The following is a 16,692-nucleotide window of genomic DNA, read 5'->3' on the forward strand; positions in this document are numbered from 1 at the left end:
GAGGTTATATCATAATAGCATAGCTCAAAAATTATTTTTAAAGGACATGCTTGGTTGGCTTCACTCAGCCAAGTTTTTTTTTTTTAATTTTTGAATATTTTTAAAAGTAAGAAAAAGAAATGAGACAAATTGTACTTTTCATGTACTGTGGCACAAACTAGAAAAATATAATTGGGCTTCGGGCCAAATTCTGAAGGCAATTGGAACTGCTTATGTCAATTGGGCACACTTTATTCCTCAGCTCCTGTTGACAGAAAGAAAAATTGGTAGCGATCTGCTTCTCCGTGCTGAAGAGGCAGAGAGAATATTTGGGCTCCAGATCGCGGCAGATGGGTGCATGCAGCAGCGACTGATTTGTCATTGGTGGCGAGCAGGGAATCCTCCAGTTTGGGGGAGGCCTTGGGTATCGGTTGCCTTGGGCCATCTGTTCCGAGGCTGAAGGCAGCGCCATACGCTCAGTAAATGTTTGCAGAATGAATAATGAATCTTTCCTAGAGAGCTCTCATACACGTGTGTCTGCCTTATATACCTGACTATCATGTGGTTCATTCTCTGGGGTCCACAGGAATAGGCACACTGTGCAGGATAAGACGCTGCTCCTGGTTGATTTATTTGGCAAGTGTTTATTGAACTATTAGGTGCCGGAAACTTTATCTAGATAACCATAGTGTGACCCAGAAAAATGATGTGTTTGACCCCCCCCCCAAAATCTGGAAGATGTATGAGCAGGAAAAAGGCATCTGAGAAAGTGGAAGATGCCTTGAAGATTTCAGTCCCAGACCTTTGTGGATGGGAGGGACAAGCAGAAGCCTCATCCTCCGTTAACTTCAGCATGGCAGGAGCATTCCCCACGGGATAGATTATGTACCTGGCAATGGAGCAGTCAGGATTCTTGATGCTTTGGGATCCCTAGGCCACCATTTGCCGGTCCTCTATTAGATTTTTCAGTCTACTCCCTGACTGGCATGTACCTCTCAGCATAGGCTATGCTTCCGTCTCCCACCTGAACAAAACCCTGTCTTTACTTTGCTTATCTGTGTCACTGATCTTTCTTCCTCATGCCCTTCCCAGCCAACTAATCATGAAGATTTTAGTTCCTCCGTCTCTCATCCCCTGCTGTCATACGCGTGTCATTGCAGATTCGGGTTTTTTTTTTTTTTCTAACCCTGTTCCCACAGAGGTCACTGAGTCCTTAATCCACTTTAGAATTTACATTACTGATGATTTGTTGACATTTGACCTTGCTGAACAGGGTCTCTTCTCTGTTTCTCATGACCTCAAATATTCTCCAGTGCTTTCCTGGTAATTCTTATTCTGTCCACCTTTTAAGTAGCTTTTTTTCCCCCCCTCAAGGCTTGGATTTCGGCTACATCTTCTCTTCACTCTACTGAGTTTCCTCGGCTGACCGCACCTATCTTCCTGTCCTTAGCTAACTCTGCCCATGCTGATAGCTCTCTTATTTGTATTTCCAGCCCAGGTTTTAGTCCCCACACCTATGTTTTTCAGACACTTCCCCTTTTCTCCATCCCTACGTCCATCCGATTGCTGCAAGTCACTGAGGGATTTGCCTGGGTTGTGGCTGCATTCTCCTCTCTTGCTTCCTTGCCAGCCATCTTGCCTCTGTTAGACCTTATTGTCCTCCTCTCCTAAATCCATATGTTGAAGTCCCCATAACCAGGGAGCTAAGTCTAGAGATAGGCCCTTCCAGGTACTAACTGAAGCTAAGTGAAGTCATCAGGGTGGGGCCTTCACCCAGTACAGCTAATGCTCTTATAAGACGTGGAAAAGCTGCCGGGAGTCTGTGCGCACAGAAGGAAGACCATGTGGCCGTGTGAGGTTACAGAGAAGAGGCGGCCATCTGCACCCTAAGGGGAGCAGCACTTTTCCCTCTTACCTCTTTCATCTTGGACAGGAAGCCCCAAAATTGTGAGGAATAAATTTCTATTGTTTAAACTACTTAGGACTTGACTATTTTGTTATCGCGGCATTAGCAGATTAATAAATATACTTCATAAATCATATCAGAGGCAGATGCGATCATGTCACCATCCCGCTTAAACTTCTTCATATAGAAGACTCCTCGACCCCCACTTCTTGCCTTTCTCCTCTGTTCAATACGCTGGGTGCTAAATTACAGAATTAGAAGTTCCTTCTGAGCCTTTACAAATGGTCTTTTCTTTGGTGGATCGTTCTCCTTAGACAACCCACCTGATAGCATTCATTTAAACTACAGCTGACATTTCTCCCCAAAGCCTTACAAGAAAAGAAAAGTAGTATCATTCTTCCCTCCCTAAACTCCTGGGTACTGGTCCAGAGTTCTGGATTCCAGTTCTGGGCTGTAAACTCTTGAACAAGAGAACTGTGGCCTCATTTATCTTTCTATTGAAGTCTTTCATCCCGCCCATCTATTGATTACAACATGAGCATTCAAAATTAATTTTAGACAAATAAACAGGATTAAACACTATTCTCAAAAATACAAATCATTGTATTACCGCAGATGGAGGGAAAAGTCAGGGAGAAGGTTCTAGTTGAGCCCACCTTGTCTTATGGTTGAATGGGCCCACACATACCCCGAGGCCTAAGAACAACATAATCCTTCCCATCATTGTAATCATAGCAGCAGTTTTCACTAACTGTGCTAGTACCCTGCATCCAAAGTCAGCAGTTTTCACTAACTGTGCTAGTACCCTGCATCCGAAGTCTACTGTGGATCATATGTTTAATGTTCACTGCCACCATATGGAGAATAGTTACTGTTTTTATTTCTTTACAGATGCTGGCTTAGGGAAGTTGTTTACCTGGACTTTACCTGGTCAGACTAAAAATCAAATTTAGCTCACAGTCTACTTGTTCAGTTTTCTATCTGGTCTGGCTGTGACTGTATGAACATTTCGGCCTGTGAGCCATGAGCAGAAGTGACTTGTATTAATTCTGAGCTGAGGCCCACATCTTTATCATATCCTTAATCCTGAGATGAACTCAGAATCCTCATCACAAGGTGCCAGAGTCTTGATCAATCTGGGCCCCTGAATGGCTAAGAGGAGCAGGACCCCTGCTAGTCTACAGTCACGATGCCGTGTAGGTGAGGGATAAACTCTTCTAGTGGCCGAGAGATTAGTATTTGGGGCTTTTGTCATGGCTGCAAGTTCAAATCTAGCTGGACTACGCAGCACCCCTACTTCCCCTTCCACAGAGGAGCTGTGGGGTCCCTGGCAACAAAGGGGAGACTGCTATAGTTTGGACACTTCCCCTAAAAGTTCGTGTGATAGAAACTTAATATACAGATTCATGCTTTTGGTATTTGGAGATGAGACTTTGGGAAGTAAGTAGGACTAGACAAAGTCATGAGGGTGTGCCTCAAGATGGGATTAGTGGTTTTATTAGAAGAGAAACTTGAGTTTACACACGTCAATCCCCTTGTCATGTGATACAGCAGAGTAAGATTTTCCACCCTAGATGTAGCCCCTTATCTTGGACAACTAAATCCCTTACTTATAAGTCACCCATTCTTAGATAGCTTATTGCAGTAACAAAAAATAAACTAAGAAATTTAGAACTTCCAGGAGGCTAAATAACCCCTTTCAATACAGAAAAAGAATGGCAGATCCAATTGCTGAACCAGATTTTATTGGGTTACTAAGTATATAGTAAGGATGCTTCATTTGTTTGAAGGCTTTAAATACTTAAATTGGAGAGACAAGAAGGATGAACCTGTAATCAACAAAAATATATACAAATGCATTCAGCAATTATTTGAATGGATTGTGGGGATGACAGCAACTGAATAGTGTTAATCAGGGATGAGCAGGGTAGCCCTCGGGCTGTCATTTCCTCATCTTGTAAGGTTTCCAGCCTCTGCACTAAGAGCGTCTGGGGCTGGATTCCTCTGTGTGAATTGAATTGGGTTATCTTGTGTATTTTGGGATACCTCAGATGTTGATAGCACTCCTGGATTCTGTTTCTTAGCTGCAAGGAGCATCATCGTTTTATTCTCGTGCAAAAACCCAAAATATCTTCAGACATTATTCTCAGTTTCCTGGGGGTCGCATCGCCCCGCTTCCCAGTCTGCTGAATGAAACCGTGATGATGGATTCTGGTTTATATTTTCTGCTAGAGACTAGACAAGTTTCATTTTCTAAAAATGGTAAGTGCTTTTCTAACAGGCTTAAACGGCTTCAGGAGTATCGAGCCACAAATGTCTCCTACAAATATATTCCTGGAGAACATGACTGGGGGTTTCATGCTGTCAGATAAAATCCGAGAGACTTTGCCTTCCCTCCCAAAGACCACCATACTTGGGAGGTGTTTACACATCAAAGAAAAGATCTGGGCATACATTTGAACTAAGAAGGGGAAAAGGTGTTAAGACTCTTGCAGGGAAAAGGCAGCAGAGACAACGAGTCAGAAGTGAGAGCAGGGAAGAACAGGGACTTGAGAACAGTGTTGCTGAGGCTAGCGTTTTCCCGAGGAGGAAAGGGGTGAGAGGGGATTTGAAGATGCACAAGGTAAGAAGCGCAGCGCTGAATCAGATGCAAGCTCGGAGGGACTCGATCACGACGATCCTCAGGGGCCTGGCATGTGCACACGTACCCAGTGATGCAGCTGTGACCTCCTTTTGTGGTCCCGTCTCACTGCGTCTCCCGTCACATTTGGGGCTCGTCTCTCCTGGCCATCTTCCTGTTAGTGAAATTCTCTGTGGTTCCCTCTGCTTTTCCACATGCTGGTCCACCTGCCCGGAGCCAGTGCCCCCAGTCCTGCTCCAGTTTTTCTCTAAGAGCCTCTGCCTAGTTAACTCTTGCTCGTGCTTCAGAACTCGGCTCAAACTGCTTCTTCGTCTGAGGTGCTTCACGGCATCCTGCTCTTTATAGCACATTTCCCAGCATATATTTGGATGTTGGTTGTGGGGATTGTTTTATTACTGACGACTTACACTCCCCTCCACATTTAAAGTTCCAATGATGGCAGAAAGAGCATCAGGTGTTCTTATCATGATCTCCAAAGGACTAATACTCTAGAGATGAAACGTAATAGGCAATCATCAGATATTTTGATTAAATTTGTTAAGGTCTAGAGTGTCCTCCTTCATAATTGCTCTTAGGTAAAGCCAAGATCAGAATCGTAGAAAAATGGTAGGAGGAATAAGGAATTAAAAATGTACAAGAAAGGGAACAAGCTCATCTAGACATTTGTTTCTTTGTTATTCAACAGGACTTGTTTTTCTTGGTCAGTTTGCCATTCCTGGCCTGAATATGTGTCAACGATTAGGCTGTAGGACTGTTTGTGCCAGCCCCCAAGGACTGGTTACATTTAGAGTTGAATGGTTTGGGGCAAGAGTTCCTTGGTCATAGGAGCTCAAGAAACCTGAACCTTTGTTGGGCAGATGGGCAGAAGAGAGTTTCTGCCTTGAGGTTTCTCTTCCAGATTTGAGTCAATGGTCTAGAAACAATCCCAGGACTCTTTGGACAGAGAATACTGGGGGTCCTAAACATTTTACTTTATAATAGTCTCAAGTGGGCTTTGGTCTTTGGTTTAAAAAATGTGGATGGATCATGTTTAGGTAAGCGGGTGCATTCTCTGTTTCCTCAAGTCTGTGTCAAAATCCCTGAGAGATGCTCCTGGAGGGGAGAAGTTTTCATTTCATTTATTCTTCCGGCAGGGGGGAGGGAGGGTTTCGTGATGGATAGTAGACAAGGAAGCAGAAAAGAGGAGCGTAAGCAGGGCCTTACCATAAAAGCAACCCTCCAACCAGCTGGACCCCAATGGCCCCATTTCCCAAAGGTTCTACAACCTCTCAAATCAGGGAACTTTGTGTAAGAGAAGGTGAAAAAAATAATAAGAGCCAGGAGATTGGTGATGTGAGACACCCCTCTGTATGCTGTGAATATGTTTTATAACCATTGGTTAGTTAAGAAGTTGCTTTGTCCTATGGCAGGGCAGAATATAGTTAGGCGGGAAGTGCAAGCAGAAAGAGAGAGAGAGAGAGAGAGAGAGAGAGAGAGAGAGAGAGAGAGAGAGAGAGAGAAGCAGTTGCAGGAGAAGCAAGATGTGAGGTAACAAGCCACAAGCTTCGTGGTAAAATATAAACTAATAGAAATGGGTTAAGTTGTAAGAGATAGTTAATAATAAGGCTGAACTAATAAGTCAAACAGTTTGTAATTAATATTAAGCCTCAGAGTGGTTATCCAGGAACTGGTGGGTAGAAGAGAAACCTCCAGTTATAGATCAGGGAGTTTGCTGTGAGGTGTGTCTCCTAGTAACATGAGAAATGACACTCATGAAGTCTTACCAACATGGTTCCCTAAACACGAGCAAGGGTTCTAAAAGTATTATCCACCTGGGAAGTGAGTGGAGTTAGGGATAGAAAGCTGAGTCCAAGCAAGCCTTGCTTCTAGTTCACCTTCTCTTGTACTACTATTACATGTAGAAAGCTGGGGACTCTTTGCTGGAATTCTCCTCTGTCCAATGGGCCATGTGCCCTTGTGGGACAGCTTCAGAGAAGAAGCATGGTGGCTTGAAGGACAACAGGGAAATCTTTCAAAAGATGATGGTTAGGAAAGGAAAGCGACATCATCCTATTTTTTTAATGGAAATTTTAGCTTTTGAAATTTTTGAAAAATTTCTTTTACATTGGTAAGGGAAATCAGTAGAGTTATGGGTTTACTTTGGTCTTCATCTCTCCTGATTGACAGATTCCATCGCAGGACTCTGTTGATCCCCCAAGACTCTAGTAGAATTGTGGCCTTCCAAAATTTTCAAATCTTCCTTAAAACTCTCCTCAGTAGAGACGTAGGTTACTCTCTTCGACTGTGTGCTAGGCACCTTAGCCTTTCAGACAGCGTGGCAACCAGACAGACCCTCTAATTCCAGATCCCATTTACTCTTCATTTAATGAAAACTTAAGAAGGAGAAGTTGTGTGGTTTCTTCCGAATAAATCACCCTTTCTTGCCCCTGGGGCTAGAGGGACCCTTTTCCCCCCCCCCCCCCCCCCCCCCCCCCCCCGTGTGGAATGGCCCCTGAAAAGTTAATAGGATTCAGGACTGAACTGGTGAGCAGATGGTTTAGTTCAAAGGCAATAAAAGTCCCATTGTCCTTTGTAATAGTGAGCTTGGTTTTGAATTCAGAAGCCACAAGCGTGGAGGACAAGTGGAGTGCTGAGGTGGACGAGACCTGCATTCTGTAAGGGCCGGGGAATCGATGGGCTGGAACAAAAGGGGAACTAGAGCAAAGAATGGGAGAGGTGGTGATGCAGTGTTTAATCACAGTGAAGAAGCTACCTTTCAGAAGGCAGTGTATTAAGACAGAAGAAGAAGAATCCCATGGGGCGGGAGACACTATGAATAAGAGACTGCTGGTTATGGACGGCTCTAGCCCTGGACCTGAGTGTGAACCAGTACCCACATGAAGCAGCTCACCACCTTCTGTAACTCCAGCTCCTGGAGAGAGCTTACAAGAGCAGATGCCTGTTACCTCCATGAGCCCCCTACACTCGCATACATACACCCTCTCCCTGCCACACACAGTTAAAATTCAAACAAACCTTAAACATCACCCATTGTACACTGACTATTGTGCCTACACCATTTTACTCACGTCAATGATTGTGACATCACAGATATAGGCACGGTGGTTTCCGTTTAATGGTGAAAAAAAAAAAAAAAAACAAACTACGAGGTTCAGAGAAGTTAAGAGTAAGACTCAAGGTCAGGCAGTTTGTAAAGGCCATCATCAGATTCAGAAGTAGGTTCTTCTTACTCTAAGGACGTGTCCTCAAAGACAGCACTGTGAATCGGGAAGGGAGAAGAAGGCAGTGGCATAGCTTCCGGGACGGGGAGGGCCTTTGTTTTATGCATGGAGGTGTCATTACACCTTCACACTCCACAGGTGAGAAGCTGATTTCCCTCTTATTTCCATATATTAGCGAGGTGCAAAGCATCCTACTCATCTCAATTTACAGAGCCAACACTGTGGCATGGGTGCAGTGGAAATTTTCTCCCCTGCGTTCCAATCTATTGCTGATGCGACAAGGACAGAATTGTCAGAGCCACTTCTAATTAAATAGCCCAGAGCTTCATTAGGAAGATGTGGCTGGGTCCAAGACTTTACCGGGTAAGTGTTGACATCACAGTTGACAGTAATTGGTCCTTTGGCCAGCAGCCTCCGACTGGACACTGAGGAGAGGGGAAGGGCCCCAGGTTTTCTGAAAACAGCATGCAGACAGACTCAGAGTCTATCACAGTTAGCCAGGAAGGGAATTTGCATAGATCCAAGCAAGGGGCTAGGTAAAGAGGGTGATCCTGGCTTTGTCTCTTTCCATGAATCAGTGACTTCTAGACTCAGGGCATCTTTTGTTTCCTGTGACTCAAGTGCTTTGAGAGCATGCATGCTTACACACACACACACACACACACACACACACACACACACACACAAGTGCGCATGGCATGCACACATGCACGCACCCACACAGGGTGGGGGTGGGGAGGAGAGGCACGCACACAGGAGAGTGAGCGTGTAAAGGGATGGAACAAAGCAGGATTTCCCACTTTGAGATGTGATAAATATTCAGGAGAGCAGGTTACCTTAGGAGACTTCCTGTGTGAAAATGGATTTTCATTCCTGTACATTAATACTAATACAAACAAAAGAGATCTTCAGAACAGATTAAGAAACCTCCTAAATGTGAGTATTTGGATCTATCACTGATTTACTTTATGTTTTGCTGAGCTCCCGAGTAAAGAAAACTAGTGTTTTTTTTTTTTTTTTTTTTTTTTTTTTTTTTTTTTTTTTTTTTTTTTTTTTTTTTTTTTTATAACAAAAGTATGTTAGGTAGTCTTTACCATCAAGTCTAGGCTTCTCCTGGAAGACGTATCTCCGAGCATGCGTGTGAGAGTATTCTCAAATAATTTGACCTTGGGAGGGAGAGGCCACACTGAATGTCAACAGTTCCACGGGCTGGGGCCTCAGACTGAACTAAGAAGAGACAAAGTTGATCAGCAGCATTTCTCTGCCTGTGCTTCTTCATAACTGTAATTTTGCTACTGTTATGAGTCTTCATGTAAATATCTGTGTTTTCTGATGGCTTAAGGTGACCCTTGTGAAAAGGTCATTGGACCCCTAGAGGGGTTGCTACCCATAGGTTGTAGGTTGAGAAACACTGTTCTATAGATTAGGCCATCTGGTCTTTGCATATAGGAGGCGCATTGACTTTGATTCTTAGAGGCACTGTTTTCGGGGAGTAAGGGAATCCTTCCTTGGCCTTGTTGGGGTTACTGGTCAGCACAGCAAGCTGTGAGAGCTTCTTCGGGCATCAGCATACACACAGACAAGAATCTAAATGAGGATTTCTAGCTCAGGGAAGGGAGAGGAAAATACTCCCTGTTTTTAAAGGAATAGTAATATGCCTTAGGATTTGAATACAATGAAACACTACTTGAAATTTCTTTTTCTTCAATCAAAAGTTGTTTTCAAAGCCTTGAAAAATATATTCATTAACAGATGTTGAGTGCGTTCCTTCTGTTTCCTTTATGATGCCAAGATCTTCCTAAGTCCTTATGCTATACCACGATTGTGCTAAGCATCTTACAAGCAGTGTTTTATTTGAGGCTCTCAAAACTTTTTGAAGCAAGTATTATTATCACTCCCACTAAGCAAACGAGAAAGGACGCTCTTAAGACATTAAAGGAAAAGCCAAATAGTTAAGTGTTATGGGAAATTTTCAAAAGATACAGTCCTTGTGTTAGAAGTGGAGAATATTAGAAATATGAGAAGGATATTAGAAGTTGCTGTAATAGCATCTTACATTGTAGAATAAAGTCCTAAAAGGTCCAACCACTTACCTAAGGACCCACAGTAACAAGAAACACTGCTTGGATGAGAACTCCATCTTCCTACAGTGTCACAATATACTGTGTTCCCTCGGGACTTTAGAATATTGTTAGTGGCACCGCCGCCATCATCCAACCTCCATCACTGTGCCTGTGGAAGTGTGAGTGTCCCTAAAGCTGAATAAGGGCTTCAAGATGCCACAGATGCTAAGAGAAGACGGCTGTGCTCCAAGGAAGCCCTGTAAGGAAAGGGTCCTTAGCTGACCTCTGATGAGGATGCACGATCAGAACCTGTTGGAGTAGTTAGGTTGCTATTGCTGTGATGAAGACTATGATGAAAACGACTTGGAGAGGAAAAGGATTATTTGGCTTACACACCCTAATCATAGTTTGTCTTTGAGGGAAGCAGGACTCAAGCAGAGCAGGGACCTGAAGACAGGAAGTGAAGTAGAGGCGATGGAGGAGTGCTGCTTAGTGGCTCGCTCACCCTGAGTCACTCAGTTCATGTTCTTATATGCACCCAGACAGCCTGCCTACGGATTTTTACTAACCACAGTGACCTGGGACCTTCCACCTTCCACATCAGTAACTGATCAAGAAAGTGCCCCACGAGGAGGGCATAGATGAGCAAGGGAGGTCAAGGTTATAATGGAGAAATCTAGAGACAGCTGAACCAAGCTGTGGAAACACGTGAACACTAGACAGACAGCTATGGAGCCTCTCTGGGACTGAACTAGGCTCTCCATATGTGGCAGACAGTGGTGAAGCTTGGACTATCTGAGGGGCCCCTGGCAGTAGGACCAGGATCTGTCCCTGGTACATGAGCTAGCCTGTTGGGTCCCATTCCCATGGTAGATGCCATGCTCAGACTTAATGCGGGGCTAGGGGGCTTGGTTCTGCCTCAACTTAATGTGCCAGACTTGAATGACTCCCCATAGGAGGCCTTTACCTGTTGGGAGAAGTGGATGAGGGGTGGGTTGGGGTGGGGGAGATGAGGGGGCGGGAGAAGGACTGTGTTTGGAATGTAAAATGAAGTTATAAAAACACTATTTGACCTTAAGGTCAATTGATGCAGGCGTTTTTTTTTTTTTTTTTTTTTTTTTTTTAATTGAGGCTCCATCTTCCCAATGACCCTGGCTATGTCAAACTGACAAAAAAAAAATAAATACATAATTAAATAAATAAAAATGAAAGAGAAAATTTAACCAGTATACTTGTATAGATAGAAGAGAATCAGCACCCCAAGAATGTGCTGTGTTTCAGGTACCCAGGTGAAGGGACAATGGGAAACAGAAGATTATTCTGAGCTTTGCATCACAAATATATGAAGGGAAGGAGGGGCCGGCCAAAGCAGTTAATGGAAATAATCTCTGTGTAAAATAATGAAATCCGGTGCACAACTGAGGGCCAAGGAGGAAAGGCAAGTGTTCCTGTGGTCGACTTAGGGCACCTGAGGGTCTGAATCAACCTTCGGGTGGACGTGCGGAAGGTTAAGGAGTCTTCGGGAAGCAGGAATGATGTGGTTCAGCTCCGGGGTCAGAGCAGGGAGCAGAGGCTACAGGGCTCCGATGGAGTACTTTGCACACTATTGATTTTCCTGAGCTGACTGCTTCACCCCATCGATTTTCTCAGTTGATTAGTCTGTGTTTTCTTGTTGGTTAGAGGCCACGTTGTTCCTTTCAGATTCATATTTGGCCTCCTGCTACTTCCTCTTGTTAGCGTGTGCTGCTCCCATCATGGCTGCCAACTATTGACCGAATGTGACATTTCCACCTCATAGTTTTCATCATTTGGTGACAAGTGGCATCAAGAAGTTGAACTTACGAAAGAATTTAGCCTTAGCTCAACCATCTGGAAAGAGGTGCCATTGATGCTGCCGTACTGAAATGGAGACCACAGCAAACTACATTGTCTATGAAGGCCAGGTGCTTGGGTGGACCAGAAGACGTGGATGAGCTCTCTGCTCACACTGCTTCCATCACAGCTGAGCCAGCAGTGTGGAAGAGAGCCAGGAGATAACCTTGAGAAAACTCCTTTATTATCCCCTGGCTTGGTCTCTTCTCTATAAAGTCAAAAGTTCATATTGATGCCTGATGAGTTCACAGACAAAAGTCAAGAGTTTCCGGATCAGAAAACCTAGGATTTGAGTCTCAGCTGGGCTCTTGGCCTATCCCCGCATCATATCCCGTTCATAAAGCAAGGATACTGATGTTTGCTGAATCTTACCTCCCTTGGTTGAGATAATGCTCCCGAAATGCCTGACACACTTTTAAAACTGAGTTCCAGCCCATCAACTCAGGACCAGGACTGCCCTGAAGATAATTCCACTCTTTTCCAGCAGTTTAAGGGAATTGGTGACTAGGGGGAATAAGCCTGGGCTCTGTCATGAAATCTCACAGGGGACAAACGCACACACACGCACACATACTCTCCTCACATCAACAACTATGCAATAAGGCTGGCCCAAGAGGCTGGGCTGGCCACAGAAGCATTCCTTTTCCTTGATTTATTTATAAAGCTCATTGCTAAATGCTAAGGAAAATAAATTGATTTCCATCTTTACTGGTGTGTTAAAATCGTTGCAACACCTCATATTACCAAATGGATTTACCGTATGAATTGGAACATAATTGGTACTTCAGGCAGGTCACAAATCTACTTGGGCAGGAGCACATCACTCACAGTACATTGATTATAAAAATTAGTTAATTCAGGGCAAACATGGCATTCTCTGATGCCCGGCGCAGGCCCCTCAGACTCCTCCACGCATTACTGCTGTATTCTAAGAAGTTCTATATCTATTAGGTCACTTGACTCTCCACGGGCCTGATTTAGAAGGTACTAGTGTATCCACCATGAAGAGATGGATTTCATTTATTAAACCTGCCAGGCAGGAGCCCAAATGATGGGACTTAGTAAGATTGCACTAATCTGTTGCGTTTATTTACTGCTTCTTGTCTCGCCAGTGTAAATCTTCCCATGGAGGGACGTCCCCTAACTCATTCAATTTGACTTGCCTCATGAGGGACAAGGGAAAAGTACATCCTCATGCAAACTGGGACAATTTAAATGTCTCTGGGCCACGGATAATGTCAATGCTTCTCCTAAATCTCCTTCAATAACTTTGTAGTGGTATCAGGGGTGTATGGGGGACAGCAATCTGGGCTGTGTTTAGGCTTTCCCCAGCCAGCACCTGCGCTTTTTTTTTTTTTTAAGTGCCTTCAGGCTACCTCCTTCAAGGCTACTGGAACTTGCTCTGCCACACAGAGAGGCAGCTGCATCTAAGCATTAATGTTTCCCGAGGTGGTCCTTAACCAGTGACTGATGGGCTCAGGCCTGTGAAACCCTGTTCCCTTCATGTGGTATAACTTCCTCTCCAGAATTCTCCCGAGGAGCAAGCTAAAGCCATCTCTGGGAATTTGTGTGGTTTCTGCCTTTTCAAAGCTTGTTTTCCTCATGCCCTTAGTGGAGCCCCCTGAGGGCGCCTCATTAATAAATCCTGTGTGTGACTCCTTGCTCAGGCTTGGCTTCTGGAAGAAGCCATCTGAGGCATTCTGAATGCTGGAGAGAGGCTGTGCTCTTTGAGTCCCTCATCTCGTTTAATCACCATGATAAACTCTGTAGATTAAGCCTGTGTCCACGTTCTCATTTAATTTTTATAATAAACTTTATGAACGAGTGTTCCTACCACCCTACAGTTTCTCTATTGCTGCCTTAAAAACTACCACAAAACTTAAGGGGCTTAGAACAACATTTATTTTTCTCATATATCTGCAGTTTGGGTAAAGGTTGGTAGGACCAGCTCTGTCTGGTAAACGAAATGCCTGGCACACTTTTCAAACTTAGTTCCAGCCCTGGCGTGTTAGCGGGAGCAACTGCCTGAGAGTGGATGGCCTGCCACCACCGAGGCTTACTCATGTCACTGACAAGAGGGTGCTGGCCTTGGCTTCTTTTCTCATGGGCTTTATGTGGACTGGCTTGGCCTTCCCCACAGTATGATGGCTGGATACAAGAGGAAGCCTCTTAGGAAACAGGAGGAAGATGAGTCTCTGGAAGCCTAGCTTTGAACACTTGCCTATGGCTCCACTTCTGCTGTCTACTATTGACCAAACAGCTACAGAATCCAGTATGGAGATCTATCTTTCATTTTTTTAAACATTTATTTATGTTTTTTAATCATTTATTTATGTTTCTGTGTGTGTGTTGGGGGGGTAGACACATGCATATAGAGGTCAGAGGACAACATTAGTGACCCAGTTCTTTCCTTCCACCATGGGTGTCCCTGGGTGATTGAACCCAGGTCTTCAGGTTTAGTAGCACACTGCTTTAGCTGATGAACTTTCTTAATGCCCCCCCCCAAGGTCTACCTTTTGATGGGAATGGTAGAATCAAAGAATTTTGGCATTATACTTTTATTTATTTAAAAAACTGTATCTCTTTGATCTGTACCTCCTGATGGTTTTGGACACACACGCACTGATGCTGCTACTACCTTATTCAAAGTCATGAACATTTCTATCAGTTCCAAAAGTTTTCCTATGCCCTTCGGTGGTTTGCCTGTAGTGAGAATATGTAACATGAAATCTACATTCTTAACAGCATGTTTAAGTGCAAAACACAGCCCTGTTAACTATAGCAAGCCGTGCAGTAGATTGTGTGGGAGCTCTGTAGAGCATATTCATGTTATAACAATGAAAATCGACACTCACTGTGCTGGTCTGCCTTCCACGGTCATAACCAAGATCAGAGGTATGTCAACTTTCCAGGGGAATGAGTTTAATTTTGGTTTATGACTTCATGGTCTCTGTCCATGGTTGTAGGGTTCCGCTGCATTTGACCCAATGCAATGACCTAATCTTGTTTCACTACTCATCTTCTAAAAGCTCTACCGTCTCCCAGTAGCAACATGCTGTTGAGCAGCCAACAGAACAGAGATGCTAATAGTTATCTTCTAGTATTTTTGAAAATATAAAAATGCATACTAAAGTCTTGGTATATTGCAGATGCTCATCTATAGTCCCTATTTTAAATAGTCAAGAATAGAGTGTGTGATTATTCCAGGAATTGGATGAGTGAGCAAAACTGAAGTTGGGTGTCTATGTTAAAAGAAACTAAGTGGTGGACCACATCTTTGGGGGAACACTAAACATGTATGGTAACATCCATTGAACAACAACTGTCCATTTTCTTCCTCTGAGTCTCTGGTCAGCCATTATATACCTTACTCCAATGTGCTCAATTATTTTTGCTGCTTCTTTTCATAGGGCAGTCAGTCATGTGCTGTTTATCCATCTCTGCTGGACCTATTTCACTTAGCCCAGTGTCTTCTAGAGCTATCCATGTTACAACTAGCGCAGTTTCCTTTTTTATGTGTAAAATATTCCTTTGCACAAGCACACACCTTTCTGTCTATTCACCTATCATAGACTTATAGGTTATTTCTAGATCTTGGTTACTGTGAACAATGCTGAGACGAACAGGTAACTCTTTAAGATCTCAACTTCAATACTTCTGGAAACATTCACAGAAGCAGGGGAAGAGATGTTTCTAGACTACCATCCTGTACCATGCTAGTTAGAGGTAAAAACAATATTCAAACCCAGGCCTTCCTAAATCTTTAGCCAATCCTTTAGCTTCTAAGTTTACTTGGTGTTTATCATTCCTTCTTCCTAACTTAGCTTTTCTCTGTCATAATATCCTGTCCTTCATTGAACCATCCGATGCCTTTTAAGACAGACAGTCTACCCTGGGGTGCAGAATCCAATAAACAGCATCTTATCAGTGGTTGAAACAGCAGATAAACAAAATTTTAATTGGAAATTGTAACCCAATTTGGGATGTTAAAAAAGGTTTTAATGGTAAAGATTCACTTTTTAAGTTTGTATTAAGTAATCAATAAGCAGAAATAGGGTGTCTGTGGTTAGGTGGCAGACAAGGATGTGCGAATAGAATATGTTTGGGTTCTGGACAAAGACCAAGCTTGAAACTTGGAGCTTGCTCACACCAGAGTTCAATAACTAAGTGAGCATGTGGAAGAAAAAGCCAGAGGGTGTGGGGTGCATTCAGGGCAGACAGCTGGAAGCTGGAAGCCACTTATGGGAAGAAAACAAGAGAGTTGAGTATCATTGCATTTGGGTTTCAGAACAAAACATCCAGGAGCCTGGCCCACAGGTACAATGCAGGTGCTGGTAGCATCAAAGGAAAAGTAGATAAAATTAGGGCACATTACCAGGGAGAACCAAAAGGTTGCATTACCTTGATGCTTAATGCTAGGATATTCAATCTCTCTCTCTCTCTCTCTCTCTCTCTCTCTCTCTCTCTCTCTCTCTCTCTCTCCTTTTTTTCTTCCTCCTCTTTTTCCTTTCTTTTTTTCCCCTTCCTTCCTTGGACTCTAGCCCAGGTTGACCTCAAACTTGCTGTGTAGTCAAAGACGACCTTGAATTTCTGATCTTCCTGCTCTTGCATCCTGAGCAGAAGGCATGGGAAAGTCTTTATTTTAGAGGCCCTAGGAAGAAAAGTTTGGGGGATACCCAGAGACTATGGCAGAACTTGAACTTTATTCATTTAAAATTTTTTTTTTTTTTATTTTCTGTATGTGGTGTTTGGCTTGCATATTTGTCTGTGTGCCGTGTGTACGCCTAGTACCCACAGAGGTCAGAAGATGGAGTCAGACCCCTTGGGACTGGAGTTACTGATGGTTATGAGCCACAATATGGGTATTGGGGATGGAGCATGGGTTCTCTACAAGGGCAACAAGTGGTCTTAACTACTAAGTCATCTATACAGGTCCCAAGAACTTCGCTTAAATAAAAATAATTCTGATTTTAGAAATCAGTCCATGGCTTTTGATGTCTAATTTTAGGA

The sequence above is a fragment of the Alexandromys fortis genome, unplaced genomic scaffold (genome assembly GCF_014885135.2).
Source record: "Alexandromys fortis isolate MF-2015 unplaced genomic scaffold, M_Fortis_MF-2015_v1.1 scaffold_99, whole genome shotgun sequence".
Taxonomy (NCBI): domain Eukaryota; kingdom Metazoa; phylum Chordata; class Mammalia; order Rodentia; family Cricetidae; genus Alexandromys; species Alexandromys fortis.